This window comes from Gymnoscopelus braueri, assembly GCF_963280865.1.
Source record: "Gymnoscopelus braueri genome assembly, chromosome: 3".
Classification (NCBI taxonomy): Eukaryota; Metazoa; Chordata; class Actinopteri; order Myctophiformes; family Myctophidae; genus Gymnoscopelus; species Gymnoscopelus braueri.
In genome coordinates, this window is record NC_137612.1 from 6,363,553 (window position 1) to 6,380,040 (window position 16,488).

Genomic DNA, 16,488 nt, shown 5'->3' on the forward strand with positions numbered 1-16,488 from the left:
ACTGTAATGCTCTCTATGTAGGCATTGATCAGTCCGCTATCCGGCGTCTTCAGCTTGTGCAAAATGCCGCCGCCCGCCTCCTCACCAACACCAATAGGCGTGACCATATCACCCCAGTCCTCGCCTCCCTCCACTGGCTCCCTGTCCACTTCAGAATTGATTTTAAGATTTTAGTGTTTGTTTTTAAAGCCCAAAATGACCTGTCTCCTCCATATCTAGCTCAATTGATCATTCCTTACGCCCCAACAAGAGCCCTGAGATCGGCCAATCAGTCTCTCCTGGTTGTGCCTGACACACACTTCAGGACCAGAGGAGCTCGTGCGTTCGCCGTGGCCGGTCCCAATCTCTGGAACGCCCTGCCTCTCCATGTTCGCACTGCTCGGTCTTTGACGGCCTTCAAGTCCCTACTAAAGACTCATTTTTACTCTATTGCTTTTAATTCTATTTAATTCATTGCCTGTCTATGCTACTATGCTCTGTACTGTGAAGCACTTTGGTTCGACCTGTCGATGTAAATGTGCTATATAAATAAAGTTTGATTTGATTTGATTTGATTTGACAGTGCAGAAACATAATTGCCTTGACATTAACGAGCATCAGCTGAACAGACACACACACCTCCCCTCTGCAGTGCTCTAAAGTGAATGCAGTCTGTCTCATTTCTCTCCAAAAGCCCTTGATGGAATATGATTAAGGATTACTGTGATTATGGTAAACTCACATTTCGGCTCCAAAAAAAAAACGACACAAGTGGCAGCAACCGTGGTTATGAGGAGATAAATGGAGCTGCAAGGTCGGGGGAAATTAATGAAAATGGGGAGAGTTTCACTAACCTGTGTGCCACACCCAACATCAAATGCAGGATAGGAGACAAACAGCCATCAGTCTCAGCCATCTCAACACGCCTTGGCCTCACCATTCACAGAGGAAAGAGCAAGGTCCTCAAAATAAACACAGACAGTGTTACCCCATCACACAAGAAGGTGAAGCACTAGAGAAGGTGGAGAGCTTCACCTATCTCGGCAGTATTGTCGATTAACTGGGCAGGACAGATGCCGACATGAAAGTTCGGATTGGCAAGGCAAGAGCAGCTTTCCATCAGCTGAGGAATCTGAAGAAAATGTCTGGGGATCCTCACATCTTCCCATAAACACCATGATCAGTATCTTTAATTCCATGATGAGACCTGTTCTGCTGTATGGAGCAGAAACTTGGAGAACAACTGTTAGCACCATGAAGAAAATCCAGGCATTCAACAACACCTGCCTTAGAAGAATCCTATGAATCCGCTGGCCTAACACAACCAGTTACCTGGAACTGTAGCAGCGAACAAGACAACACAGTGTAGAAGAAGAAATCCACTTTGGGGGAATCTGGGAGAGACATTTGATCTCTGAGGAAAATGGGTCTGGAGCAGCAAACGTCAACGATGAATGTTTACAAATATTGTTTTGTGAAGTGGAATCAATATTAAATGACGGACCACTTACCACGTCAACAGATGATCCTACAGATCTTAAGCCGTTGACTCCCAACCACTGTTGCTAATGAAGAAACAGCCAATCATGCCACTTGGACTGCTAACATAAAAGAAGACTCCTATATGCACGCCGAAGGTGGAAGCAAGTGCAGTATCTTGCTGACTTGTTTCGGAAGAGATGGGTGCGTGTGTATCTGCATCTGCTTCAAGAGCCACAAAAGTGTACACAGATTAAGAAGAATGTGGCAACAGGAGGCGTTATGATCATGGGCGATTCATAACCACAGAGCTTGTGGGCGTTGGGAAGAGTCACGCAGATGATACCTGATGCAAATGAGCTTGTCAAACGTGTGCAGGTCAAGACAAACGCACTGGAAAGAACAGTGGACAAGCTATGCCTCATCTGTGAGATGGACACTGACGTTTATTGTTTTCATGATAAAGGTTGTTTGTGTAATTCTGTTATGATTATCTTGTTTGGAGAATATATTTGACTCCATTTTGTTTTAATTGGTAATTGTCATGCCTTCCAATTAGGGGCCGGAAATGTCAAACCCAGAGAAATCATGTTTGAATACATTTTGATGTTCAATATGTTATTCATAATTTTGTATTAATATAAGTGAATATGAGAGAAAGGCAGACAACCCTTCTTTCGACCAGAGAAGACAACATCGGAACGTGGAACATGAGAACCATGTATGAGACAGGGAAGACATTACAAGTGGCAGCAGTGATGAGGAACTACAATCTCATCCTGCTTGGAGATGGTGAGACACGATGGTCACAGTCTGGACAGAAGCGACTGGCCTCAGGAGAGATGCCGCTGTATTCTGGACAAGTGGACATGAAGAGGACAATGCCTCCCACACCCAAGGAGTAGCACTGATGCTGTCTAAAGCAGCACATAGGGCGGGAAGCCCCTTGGCCCAAGGATCATCACGGCATCCTTTCGAACCAAGAAGATAAACATGAACGTCATACACTGCTACTCCCCTACCAATGACAGCGAGTAACCAGACAAAAAACAATTCTACAACAGACTGCAGTCCATCCTATATTGAAGTAGCCTAGAGGGTGGGTAGGCAGGCGGGCGGTGGACTTAACAAACGTAACATGCGTCTGCAGCATCCCCTTTGGCATCGCTTCCAGAGTCTGCAGCATCCCCTGTGGCGTCTCCTCCAGAGTCTGCAGCATCCCCTTTAGCATCGCTTCCAGAGTCTGCAGCATCCCTTATGGCGTCTCCTCCAGAGTCTGCAGCCCCGTATCCAGAGTCTGCAGCCCCGTATCCAGAGTCTGCAGCCCCGTATCCAGAGTCTGCAGCCTCGTATCCAGAGTCCCGTATCCAGAGTTTGGAGTCCTGTATCCAGAGTCCCGTATCCAGAGTCCCGTATCCAGAGCCCCGTATCCAGAGTCTGCAGCCCCATATCCAGAGTCCCGTATCCAGAGTTTGGAGTCCCGTATCCAGAGTCCCGTATCCAGAGTCCCGTATCCAGAGCCCCGTATCCAGAGTCTGCAGCCCCATATCCAGAGTCCCGTATCCAGAGTTTGCAGTCCCGTATCCAGAGCCCCGTATCCAGAGTCTTCAGCCCCGTATCCAGAGCCCCGTATCCAGAGTCCCGTATCCAGAGCCCCGTATCCAGAGTCTGCAGCCCCATATCCAGAGTCCCGTATCCAGAGTCCCGTATCCAGAGTCCCGTATCCAGAGTCCCGTATCCAGAGTCCCGTATCCAGAGTCTGCAGTCCCTTATCCAGAGTCTGCAGTCCCGTATCCAGAGTCTGCAGTCCTGTATCCAGAGTCCCGTATCCAGAACCCCAAATCCGGAGTCCTGTATCCAGAGTCTGCCGCCCCATAGCCAGAGTCTGCAGCGTCCTCTGCAGCCTCGTCTCCAGAGTCTGCAGCTTCCTCTGCAGCCCCATATCCAGAGTCTCCTTGTCTCCAGAGTCTGCACCGTCCTCTGCGGCCGGTCTCTGCAGCGTCCTCTCCGGTCCCGCCTCCAGATTCACACAAAAGAAAATGTCACAAATGTCAAATAAATGCCACAAAAATTGTGGCATTTATTTGAGAGATGCCGCTGTATTCTGGACAAGTGGACATGAAGAGGACAATGCCTCCCACACCCAAGGAGTAGCACTGATGCTGTCTAAAGCAGCACATAGGGCGGGAAGCCCCTTGGCCCAAGGATCATCACGGCATCCTTTCGAACCAAGAAGATAAACATGAACGTCATACACTGCTACTCCCCTACCAATGACAGCGAGTAACCAGACAAAAAACAATTCTACAACAGACTGCAGTCCATCCTATATTGAAGTAGCCTAGAGGGTGGGTAGGCAGGCGGGCGGTGGACTTAACAAACGTAACATGCGTCTGCAGCATCCCCTTTGGCATCGCTTCCAGAGTCTGCAGCATCCCCTGTGGCGTCTCCTCCAGAGTCTGCAGCATCCCCTTTAGCATCGCTTCCAGAGTCTGCAGCATCCCTTATGGCGTCTCCTCCAGAGTCTGCAGCCCCGTATCCAGAGTCTGCAGCCCCGTATCCAGAGTCTGCAGCCCCGTATCCAGAGTCTGCAGCCTCGTATCCAGAGTCCCGTATCCAGAGTTTGGAGTCCTGTATCCAGAGTCCCGTATCCAGAGTCCCGTATCCAGAGCCCCGTATCCAGAGTCTGCAGCCCCATATCCAGAGTCCCGTATCCAGAGTTTGGAGTCCCGTATCCAGAGTCCCGTATCCAGAGTCCCGTATCCAGAGCCCCGTATCCAGAGTCTGCAGCCCCATATCCAGAGTCCCGTATCCAGAGTTTGCAGTCCCGTATCCAGAGCCCCGTATCCAGAGTCTTCAGCCCCGTATCCAGAGCCCCGTATCCAGAGTCCCGTATCCAGAGCCCCGTATCCAGAGTCTGCAGCCCCATATCCAGAGTCCCGTATCCAGAGTCCCGTATCCAGAGTCCCGTATCCAGAGTCCCGTATCCAGAGTCCCGTATCCAGAGTCTGCAGTCCCGTATCCAGAGTCTGCAGTCACGTATCCAGAGTCTGCAGTCACGTATCCAGAGTCTGCAGTCCTGTATCCAGAGTCCCGTATCCAGAACCCCAAATCCGGAGTCCTGTATCCAGAGTCTGCCGCCCCATAGCCAGAGTCTGCAGCGTCCTCTGCAGCCTCGTCTCCAGAGTCTGCAGCTTCCTCTGCAGCCCCATATCCAGAGTCTCCTTGTCTCCAGAGTCTGCACCGTCCTCTGCGGCCGGTCTCTGCAGCGTCCTCTCCGGTCCCGCCTCCAGATTCACACAAAAGAAAATGTCACAAATGTCAAATAAATGCCACAAAAATTGTGGCATTTATTTGAGAGATGCCGCTGTATTCTGGACAAGTGGACATGAAGAGGACAATGCCTCCCACACCCAAGGAGTAGCACTGATGCTGTCTAAAGCAGCACATAGGGCGGGAAGCCCCTTGGCCCAAGGATCATCACGGCATCCTTTCGAACCAAGAAGATAAACATGAACGTCATACACTGCTACTCACCTACCAATGACAGCGAGTAACCAGACAAAAAACAATTCTACAACAGACTGCAGTCCATCCTATATTGAAGTAGCCTAGAGGGTGGGTAGGCAGGCGGGCGGTGGACTTAACAAACGTAACATGCATCTGCAGCATCCCCTTTGGCATCGCTTCCAGAGTCTGCAGCATCCCCTGTGGCGTCTCCTCCAGAGTCTGTAGCATCGCCTCCAGAGTCTGCAGCATCCCTTATGGCGTCTCCTCCAGAGTCTGCAGCCCCGTATCCAGAGTCTGCAGCCCCGTATCCAGAGTCTGCAGCCCCGTATCCAGAGTCTGCAGCCTCGTATCCAGAGTCCCGTATCCAGAGTTTGGAGTCCTGTATCCAGAGTCCCGTATCCAGAGTCCCGTATCCAGAGCCCCGTATCCAGAGTCTGCAGCCCCATATCCAGAGTCCCGTATCCAGAGTTTGGAGTCCCGTATCCAGAGTCCCGTATCCAGAGCCCCGTATCCAGAGTTTGGAGTCCTGTATCCAGAGTCCCGTATCCAGAGTCCCGTATCCAGAGTCCCGTATCCAGAGCCCCGTATCCAGAGTCTGCAGCCCCATATCCAGAGCCCCGTATCCAGAGTTTGGAGTCCCGTATCCAGAGTCCCGTATCCAGAGTCCCGTATCCAGAGCCCCGTATCCAGAGTCTGCAGCCCCATATCCAGAGTCCCGTATCCAGAGTTTGCAGTCCCGTATCCAGAGCCCCGTATCAAGAGTCTGCAGCCCCGTATCCAGAGCCCCGTATCCAGAGTCCCGTATCCAGAGCCCCGTATCCAGAGTCTGCAGCCCCATATCCAGAGTCCTGTATCCAGAGTCCCGTATCCAGAGTCTGCAGTCCCGTATCCAGAGTCTGCAGTCCTGTATCCAGAGTCCCGTATCCAGAACCCCAAATCCGGAGTCCTGTATCCAGAGTCTGCCGCCCCATAGCCAGAGTCTGCAGCGTCCTCTGCAGCCTCGTCTCCAGAGTCTGCAGCTTCCTCTGCAGCCCCATATCCAGAGTCTCCTTGTCTCCAGAGTCTGCACCGTCCTCTGCGGCCGGTCTCTGCAGCGTCCTCTCCGGTCCCGCCTCCAGATTCACACAAAAGAAAATGTCACAAATGTCAAATAAATGCCACAAAAATTGTGGCATTTATTTGAGAGATGCCGCTGTATTCTGGACAAGTGGACATGAAGAGGACAATGCCTCCCACACCCAAGGAGTAGCACTGATGCTGTCTAAAGCAGCACATAGGGCGGGAAGCCCCTTGGCCCAAGGATCATCACGGCATCCTTTCGAACCAAGAAGATAAACATGAACGTCATACACTGCTACTCCCCTACCAATGACAGCGAGTAACCAGACAAAAAACAATTCTACAACAGACTGCAGTCCATCCTATATTGAAGTAGCCTAGAGGGTGGGTAGGCAGGCGGGCGGTGGACTTAACAAACGTAACATGCGTCTGCAGCATCCCCTTTGGCATCGCTTCCAGAGTCTGCAGCATCCCCTGTGGCGTCTCCTCCAGAGTCTGCAGCATCCCCTTTAGCATCGCCTCCAGAGTCTGCAGCATCCCTTATGGCGTCTCCTCCAGAGTCTGCAGCCCCGTATCCAGAGTCTGCAGCCCCGTATCCAGAGTCTGCAGCCCCGTATCCAGAGTCTGCAGCCTCGTATCCAGAGTCCCGTATCCAGAGTTTGGAGTCCCGTATCCAGAGTCCCGTATCCAGAGTCCCGTATCCAGAGTCCCGTATCCAGAGCCCCGTATCCAGAGTCTGCAGCCCCATATCCAGAGTCCCGTATCCAGAGCTTGGAGTCCCGTATCCAGAGTCCCGTATCCAGAGCCCCGTATCCAGAGTCTGCAGCCCCTTATCCAGAGTCCCGTATCCAGAGTTTGCAGTCCCGTATCCAGAGCCCCGTATCCAGAGTCTGCAGCCCCGTATCCAGAGCCCCGTATCCAGAGCCCCGTATCCAGAGCCCCGTATCCAGAGTCCCGTATCCAGAGTCTGCAGTCCCGTATCCAGAGTCTGCAGTCCCGTATCCAGAGTCTGCAGTCCCGTATCCAGAGTCTGCAGTCCTGTATCCAGAGTCCCGTATCCAGAACCCCAAATCCGGAGTCCTGTATCCAGAGTCTGCCGCCCCATAGCCAGAGTCTGCAGCGTCCTCTATAGCCTCGTCTCCAGAGTCTGCAGCTTCCTCTGCAGCCCCATATCCAGAGTCTCCTTGTCTCCAGAGTCTGCACCGTCCTCTGCGGCCGGTCTCTGCAGCGTCCTCTCCGGTCCCGCCTCCAGATTCACACAAAAGAAAATGTCACAAATGTCAAATAAATGCCACAAAAATTGTCAAATTAATGCCACAAAAATTGTCAAATGCCACAACAAATGCCAGCTTATCTCCACTGCAACGACCAAAGTGCACACCCTGATTGATCACATCTACGCATCACAACCAGGCTATTGCCACCAGTCAGGTGTACTGCTGACTTACTACAGCTATCGCAATTCGGTGTACTGTGTTTTGACTTCGGCAGCATCAAGAAGTGAGTGATATGCAACACCCTTCAGCCATGCCTCTCCCTATACCAACACTCCTGGTCTGTCAAATACTCCTCATTCCCTCTATCCCAAATGACCTCCATCATGTCCACATGGACATCTTGGCAGCCTAACTTCGCAATTGGCGCCTGCAGCCCAGCATTGGCAAGATAGTGTTGGCAGCATATCACCTCAATAACAGCGAAGCAAAAAGGGAACTGGACATGTTCATGGACACCAACCACCTGGAGTTCCAGCAATCCCCATAGGACACTGTCTTTTAAGCAACACCCAGAGCCCAAAGTGTCACCAAGGGTCTCGCCAATCTGATGTCTCGTCCTGGGACTCCTCTGCCAAGGTACTACGAATCCCCACGCAAACCCTGGTCTTCGCTGCAGCCAAATACTGTGCCTCAGCCTGGTGTAAAATCCCACATGCCAAAAATGTTGATGCTGCCATTAACAGCGTTCTCCGGATCATAACTGGTTGCCTGAATTGCCTTCCAAATCCTAGCAGGAATTTCCCCAACCGGCCTCCCAACAAGAGGCTGCAACCCTCACATCCTCGCCCCAAGGAAAGTCCAGAAACATGACTGGCATATCCTGCATGACACCTCTATGACAGCGTTGCCTCCAAACAGACTCAAGTCCCGCCATCCATACAACAAGAGATGCTCAGTTCTATCCCTGAGGACCTGTCTACAAAGGCATGGATGGAGACATCCTGGAAGCAGGAGTGGGAGTCTGCTGCATGGGCCCACACGTTGTCACCGCTACATCTGGGACCCAGATTACTGCACATCAAAGGAGGAAGATCTGCCATGCTGTCAATTGACCTTGCTGAACCGACTGCGTACTGGGGTTGGACACCTAAAAAAAATGCATGAGGTGGGGCCTGGCAGACAGCACAGTATGCTTAAGCAGACTGTTGATCACATAATCACCTCTGTGTCCTGTACAGACCACCATCGGAGGCCGGCCCCTTTGATGTTGGACCTGAGATGAGTGCATGGCTGCACGTCATTGAGCTGGACATCTGATGATGATACACGAAAGAAGAAGCCCGAGTCTCACTCCTGTTTGTAATTTATTGTAATATCTGTTATGTTTGTAATACATGTTTCATGTTGTCTCACCAGAGTTTGTTTTGTCCTGTCCCAATTGTTGATCTGCAACTACCACCCCGCCCTACCCCACCCCTCCCCCTCCCCCATACCCCCCCCTCTCCCCCTCCCCCCCTACCCCCATACCCCCCCCCCCCCCCACAAAGAGGGGGGGTATGGGGGTGTCCCCACTCTCGGCCTGCACCTTGTCGTGGTGAGTGGGCTTTAAACCAAGACAGGCCATTTAACCCATTAAAACCGGGAAATGTGTATTTTTTCAAATGCTTGTAAAATGTTGAATCATTTTGAATAGTTTTTAGTTTTTTACTTAATTCTTCTATTCTGGGGGTCCCGCCCCCCAGAAGATTTGTTTTTTCTCCAGGGATTTTTTTAGCAATTTGCGTGAGGCGTTCTACACACATTTTATGGACCATTATCTAAAATCCCAGTTGAAGAGAAGTTCGTAGATGAAAAAACTTAAGCCTCCATGAGTATATATTGAGAATACTTCATAAAAAAAGGGGGGGGGGGGATCCTCTTCCTGGGCACCTTTCTCTCGATCTTACATCTGTGGTTCCAATGGCTCAGTCGGTAAAGTGTCTACCTCAGTCTGAAGGTCCCTGTTTCAAACCCCGACTTATCCAGGCCAAATGTAATTTCCCGAACAAAAAAAAAATCATGACTTTGTTAATTAAAACGTGCATTTTTTTTAGACAAGATGAAATGGCATTTGCCAGTATTTGTTTTCAATTTTGTGACGTATGTTCTAATGAAACATGGGCAGCGCGCATGACCGAAGGAAAAACGTTATCCTTGTCAACAAATTAAAAAAGGCCTGTTGTAGTTGAATGGGTAGAAAAGGACGCCTGGGAAACAGAAGGTCACAGGTTCTAATCCAGGCCACGACTAAACCGGCTGGCAAGGAATTGTGACGTAACACTATAACCTAATTAGAATATTACGATCTGTCCATGTTGTGTAGATGAAGTAAAACATTTGGCAAACTTTTGTCTTGAAGGATTTCAAATCTGCCATTATAAGCCAACATAATAAAGACATGCATTTTAATATCTATAATCGCTCAGAACTCTGCTCAGCTGTTTCCATTGAATGCTTGATTCTGATTGGCCAATCCCTGAATTCAGTAACTCAATACTCAATAATTCGGTGTGTTATTTCTGGATAATGACCGATCATCTCAATAGCAGACCACTGTCTGATCAAAGGCTCAGAGCACCGGTCTGCACTGCTTGGTTTTGTGCCATATCCAACATGACAGCCATGTAAACCAGGGGTTTTCAACCGGTGGTCTGTTTTTTTTTTAAAACTTTTAATAACTTACAGAAGTTCTTACTGTATTGTATGTGTGATATGAAATGTGAGCTTACCATAATCACTGTAATCCTTAATCATATTCCATCATAATCAAACAAAATCACTGTATTTTATTAGATATTATTTTGATATTATAGCTATTTTCTCCAGCTCCCTGTGGTGCATGAACCCCCCACCACTATTGTGTGGGGTGGGTCTATGATGGACCCACAACGCACAATAGTGGTGGTCCCCAGGTTGCTCTTAGTCAGGATGGTGGTCCCTGGGTCAAAATCAGTTGAAAACCCCTGATGTAAACAAACACGCAATGTCATTTACAGCTAAACATTGCTCTCAAGAATGTCTTTGAAAACATTTGATGCGAGAAATAGACGATGCAGTAACCGAAAATGTATTCTAGTTGATCAACACTTCCTTGTTGTCCGCCTAGCGCAACACCTATGGAATACTTTCATTAGCATAAGCAACGAAATACTCCTCCCGAACAGGATATAAGATCTCTGTTAACCCACCAATGCATCATAAATTTAAGACCAGTAGGTCTTAACAGTGAAGTGAAATGTTTCACACATTTTGTTTGGTTTATGTGGTGGACTGTTTAAAAATCGTTAAAAGGATAACCTTTATTTGACTTCTGATTGTCAGCATATTTGACTTCTGATTGTCAGCAAATCATATCGTTACTGAATGGCACTTGAAAGTTATCAGCACAAGTAGCAAAGCCAGTGGAAAATAAGAAAGTGCAACTCCTGACCAAGCAAATGAATGAGGTGACTGCTGGTTTATCAGAACAATAAAGCCAGATCAAACATTGCTTTACAGATATGGAGAAGAATGGACCGTATATAAGAGGCCTCTGGAAGTTCTGGCCTTTAGTTAGCTTTACTCAGGCATCATGGGCAAGCTTCTCTTCGTTGGTAAGCTAAGGAATTGTTGTTGAAATCAAATACAATAACTGCAATAATTTTAGATTAAGTGTGAAATTAAATGTACTCTTGTGTTCAAATGAATTGTTTAACATTCTGATACATATGATGCATACATATTACTTGTTTTTTGTATGTCATATAAGTTAGCCTGTCGGGTAGCACAGCTACTGATTGAGTCTTGTTGGAGCTGTACATGAATTTGATCTCTCAAGGCACGTGGGAGACTAGAGTAAAATCGTGTAGGAAATTTAACTTATGGATCGCAGCTTTAAGTAAGTGTGGGGCTGTCACAAATACAACATTTAAGTTGATTAATTGTCACACAAATAATTGCGATAAACGATTTCATTGTGTTTTTGGCTTTAAACATTGGAACATAATAAATGCCTTTTAGGCTTCATAATCAAACATTGCACAGGGCAGATATAATGCCCTGATAAATAACTTCAATTTACAAATAAATGACTGACATATTTAATACTTTTATACTGAAAATAGTGGAAATAGATGATCTACAAACTTACAATGTGTGACGTGTTGTAAGCTTGTAGATCTGCTAATGTAAAAACATTGATGAAAAAAATTCAAAACATGGAAACGATTATGCAAAATATTTCCGATTATCTCAAATAATTACGATTAGACGATTATGTAATAATTGTGACGACAGCTTTGTAAGTGCTGAATTTACCTTACTGAACCAACCTATCCCTTTTCTTTCTCTCTCTCTCTCCCTCTCTTTCTCTCTCTCTCTCTCTGCTTGTAATCTCTCTGTCTACAGGATTGGCTCTCCTGCTGCACGCGCAGCTAGGTAAGACTTTGTCCACTTATTGGTGTGATATACTGGGCAAACGGCAAAATGAAAAATAACAACAAGCTCTTAACTGTGTGTCTCACTGTCTCTCATATACTAGGATCCTCCTACATCCTCTCATGTTATTTCACCAGCTGGGCACAGTACCGTCCCGGTGCCGGGAAGTACTTGGTCACGGACATGGACCCGTGTCTCTGTGACATGATCGTCTATGCCTTCGCTTCAATGAAGGACAACAAGATCACCACCTTCGACTGGGACGATTTGAAGATGTATGGACAGGTCCAGGCTCTCAAGAACCAGTAAGCAAATAACACGCGCGCACACACACACACACACACACACACACACACACACACACACACACACACACACACACACAAAGGTGTGAGAACTAAATGTATGTATAAATAATAATATTTGTTTACTTTTTTCCCTTCAGGAACAGCAACCTGAGGACCATCCTGTCCCTTGGTGGATGGAACTTTGGCACCGCAAAGTGAGTATTAAACAAGAGTGTCATTAACTCCAGTGTCAGGTACCTCAGGTAACAGATAAAAGCACTTGTAGAAGCACTGGAGCAAACTCAGACAACTACAGCCTTTTCTATTTACAGGGTGCAGGCAAATATAGTGCAGGCAATGCAATGTCAATACATCTTCATCAGGTCAGATAAAAGCATTTGTATGTGTTGTGTCATCTCTCTCTCTCTCTCCAGGTTCATAACCATGACGTCCTCTGCCGCTAACCGTAAGATCTTCATCGACAGCGTGATCAGGTTCCTGCGTGGATACGAGTTTGACGGTCTGGACATCGACTGGGAGTACCCAACCGGACCTAGCAAGCAGGCCTTCACCGTCTTTGCTCAGGTCAGCCTTCTATCACGTTGAAGCCTATACAATAACTTATTCTTCATGTTATGTCCCTGTTCAGCCTTAATTGTGTGTGTGTGTGTGTGTGTGTGTTCTGTATACCTTGGAACCATTTGCCTTTAGCTTATGGTGTATTTTGATACGAAATATAAACATTTTCTCTCAGGGATACACAGTACGTTATCTCTTGCTGTGGGACTGTCTTGGTTTTAATAAATACAGCTCTACTGTAGGCTACTGACATGCAGATAGAACTGAACAAAATTGTGTTATCCTTTTAGCCTTAATGTCTGACTGTACCTCGTGCTGATTACATTTCTGACTAATAAAGTATTCAATCAATCAATAAAACTTCATTCAGGACGTAGCTCTCTTGCTTTTTCAATTGAAAAGAAAAAAAAAGATACAGAATTCTGAAATAGAAAGTACAAAAACAACCAGAATTAAATTAATGTCACACGATAATATTAAATAGATATCGCTAAAAGGTTGCAACAATATAAAGTTTTTGCTTTAAAATTATGACTTATAAATTATAAAATAATATAAAATAATATAAATATATATATATATATATATATATATATAAATATATATATAATATAAAAATAATAACTTATACATTTTGCGTATATTCGCATATTCGCCGGTGTGTAACCGCCTTTAGTGTCGAAGTGTCCTTGAGCAAGACGCTGAACCCCTAATTGCTCCCGATGAGCAGGTTGGTGCCTTGCATGGTTCTCTCCGCCATCGGTGTATGAATGTGTGTGTGAATGGGTGAATGTAATGCACAATCTATGTAAAGCGCTTTGGATAATATCTCTATATAAATGCACCATTTACCAATACTGACACCCTCATGTCTCTCTCTGCAGGAGGCGGTGGCTGCCTTTGAGGCTGAAAGCAAGAAGACCGGACGTCCTCGTCTGTTGCTCACCGCTGCCGTGTCTGCCGGACAGGGAAACATTGACCCTGGATACGAGGTTCCCCAGCTCGGAGCGTCAGTACAGATATAATAACACACATTAACCCATTATGACCGGGAAAGCATCTGTAATTTTAGATTTTAACCACTTTAACCATTGTTTTATACTTTGGCCATTCAAAAATAGCAGATCTACAAGCTCATAGCGTGGCACGCTGTGAGCCTGTGCTATTTTTTGAAAAACCATGAAAATTTGCGCAAGTCTTTGAATATATATATAGTTTTTTTTTATATATATAGACATTTGTAACTCATATCTTTGCTTCTGGGGGATTATACAAATGTCTTATACAAAAGGGGGAGGGGGTGGGGGACATTTGTAACTCATATCTTTGCTTCTGGGGGATTATACAAATGTCTTCAGTTTTTTGATTTTTTTTGTTGCTATTATCAGTGGTTCAGTGTCAAGGGCCCCTAAAATGGGTCAAAATATGTTATTCCAGGGACCCCCAGAAGAAAAGATTTGAGTCAAATTTTCAAGATTTTTCAAAAAACAGCAGATCTACAAGCTCATAGCGCAACACTCTGTACCGTGCTATGAGCTTGTATATCTGCTAGCCTATTTTTGAATAGCCAAAGAATAGAATTATGGTTTAAGTGGTTACACAGATGCGTTCCAAATTTGAATGGGTTAAGCACCAAACACACTTTTGGATAAACCTATACAAACATACACACAGGGAAACATCCTAAGAATAAACCAGTAAAACCTTGACTCCCTTTTACCAGTACCCTGGACTTCTTCCATGTGATGACCTATGACTACCACGGCGGCTTCTCCGCTGAGACGGGAGAGAACAGCCCCCTGTACAAGGGTCCATCTGACAAGAAGTTCTGGCAGCAACAATTCAACGTGGTGAGTGATGAGGTTCCTCTCTACATTTGCACTTTTTTATGCTGTATGTATGGATGGATGAATATCTGGCGGGCCTTGATGGCGTCGTAATGGCTGATTTTACACTTTGTTGCATGCTGAAAATAGCAGATCTACAAGCTCACAACGCGTTGCGCTGTGACGCGTTGTGAGCTTGTAGATCTGCTATTTTCAGAGCGCAACACCCGAACGCAACGAAACATAAAATGACTTGTCTTTTAGTTCTACTGGATCTCATCCCTCACTAACATTTGGTATACTTTTTATTTGTTGACGAAATTGTCAATATAATAGTCTTAGTTTTAGTCATCGTAGCTTAGTAGTTTTTATTTTGTTTTCGTCAGCGAAAAAAGTCGACAAAATCAACACTGTTCCGCTGACACATTTAGACCGTTGTATCATGGTAGCACAGCTACTGATTGAGTCTTGTTGGAGCAGTACATGAATTATGGTCTTGAGGCATGTGAGAGACTGAGTAAAATCAGGTAGGAAATTAAACGTATGGGCATTATATATTTAAGTATACTTAGGTGTAGGGCTGTCACGATTACAACATTCAAGTTGATGATTAATTGTCACATAATTCAACGTGGTGAGTGATGAGGTTCGATCCTCTCTACATTTGTACATGTTGATACTGTATATGTATGGATGAATGAATATCTGTACTGTAAAAGAACGACTGCTGATGCCAGTATAATTATGTTTCCTTGTCTGTCCATAGAACTGGACCATGAACTACTGGAGGACCATGGGCGCCCCAGGGGAGAAGCTGCTGGTTGGTTTCGCCACCTACGGCCACAGCTTCAAACTGACTACTGCCGACCATTCTTGCGGCGCTCCCAGCGGTGGACCTGCAGCTGAGGCACCTTTCACCCGTATGGCTGGATTCATGGCCTACTACGAGGTATCGATGCTGTACATGCACGTAGACTACTTTACTTTGTGTGCCATCTAATTGATTGATTCATAATTGATTGATTGATATACCTTGAATCTAAATCTCTACCTTCCTTCAGATCTGCACCTTCCTGAAGGAAGGAGGCATTGAGGTCTGGAATGCCCCCCAGCAGGTGCCTTATGCCTACAAGGACAGCGTGTGGCTTGGATATGACAATGTCAAGAGTTTCCAGATCAAGGTGCAACATAATTATATATTTTTTTTACGTAATGTTCATATTTGTAGCCACTGTCTGTCTCTTGTGGTATACTGTGTTTTTAAACCACTCGGCCCCCGTCCACAGACTGACTGGTTGAAGAAGAGTGGTTTTGGTGGAGCTTTCGTCTGGACCGTGGCCATGGATGACTTCAGCGGCACCTTCTGCGGCCAGGGGAAATACCCCCTGCTCAACACCCTGAAGACTGGCCTGCATGGAGCCGGAGCAGGTAACATGCACTCTCGTGCACCACACACACAAAACAACACGCAGGCTTGAATATTTCCACACAGACTCCATCAAAGTTACATCTTTTTTTTTCTTTTTTTTTAAAACTTTTATAGTATGAAGACATACAACCCCACATATACCCCACCCTCCCCGGTTCCCTCACAATAAAACAATAATTATAAATGGGGGAAAAAGGAAAGAAAAAAGAGTAATACATAATTTAACATGAGGTTGGAATTAGAAATAGAATATAAAATGAACCTGAATGAAGTAAGATTAAGTAGGTTTAGTGTATTCAAACCAGACGTTAACCAGATAATAGTACAATTGATTTGATAAATATAGTTTACCACACATCCAGGTGTCTCTGTAAACATGATAAATTACAGTCCATCTTTTCTAGAAACCACAGTAAACGGGGGGAAAAAGGAAAGAAAAAATAGACATGTGAAGTTACATCTTTTGACACATTCCTCTTTGTCCTCTTATCTCTCTTGCAGCCTGCACACCTCGTGCCGTTCCTCTGCCCCCGGTCACCCCCATCCCACCACCCCCAGGCTCTCCATTCTGCATGGGCAGGGCTGACGGACTCTACCCAGACCCCCAGGCCAAGAATAAGTTCTGGCAGTGTGACTCCGGAAACACCATCACACAGACATGCCCTGCT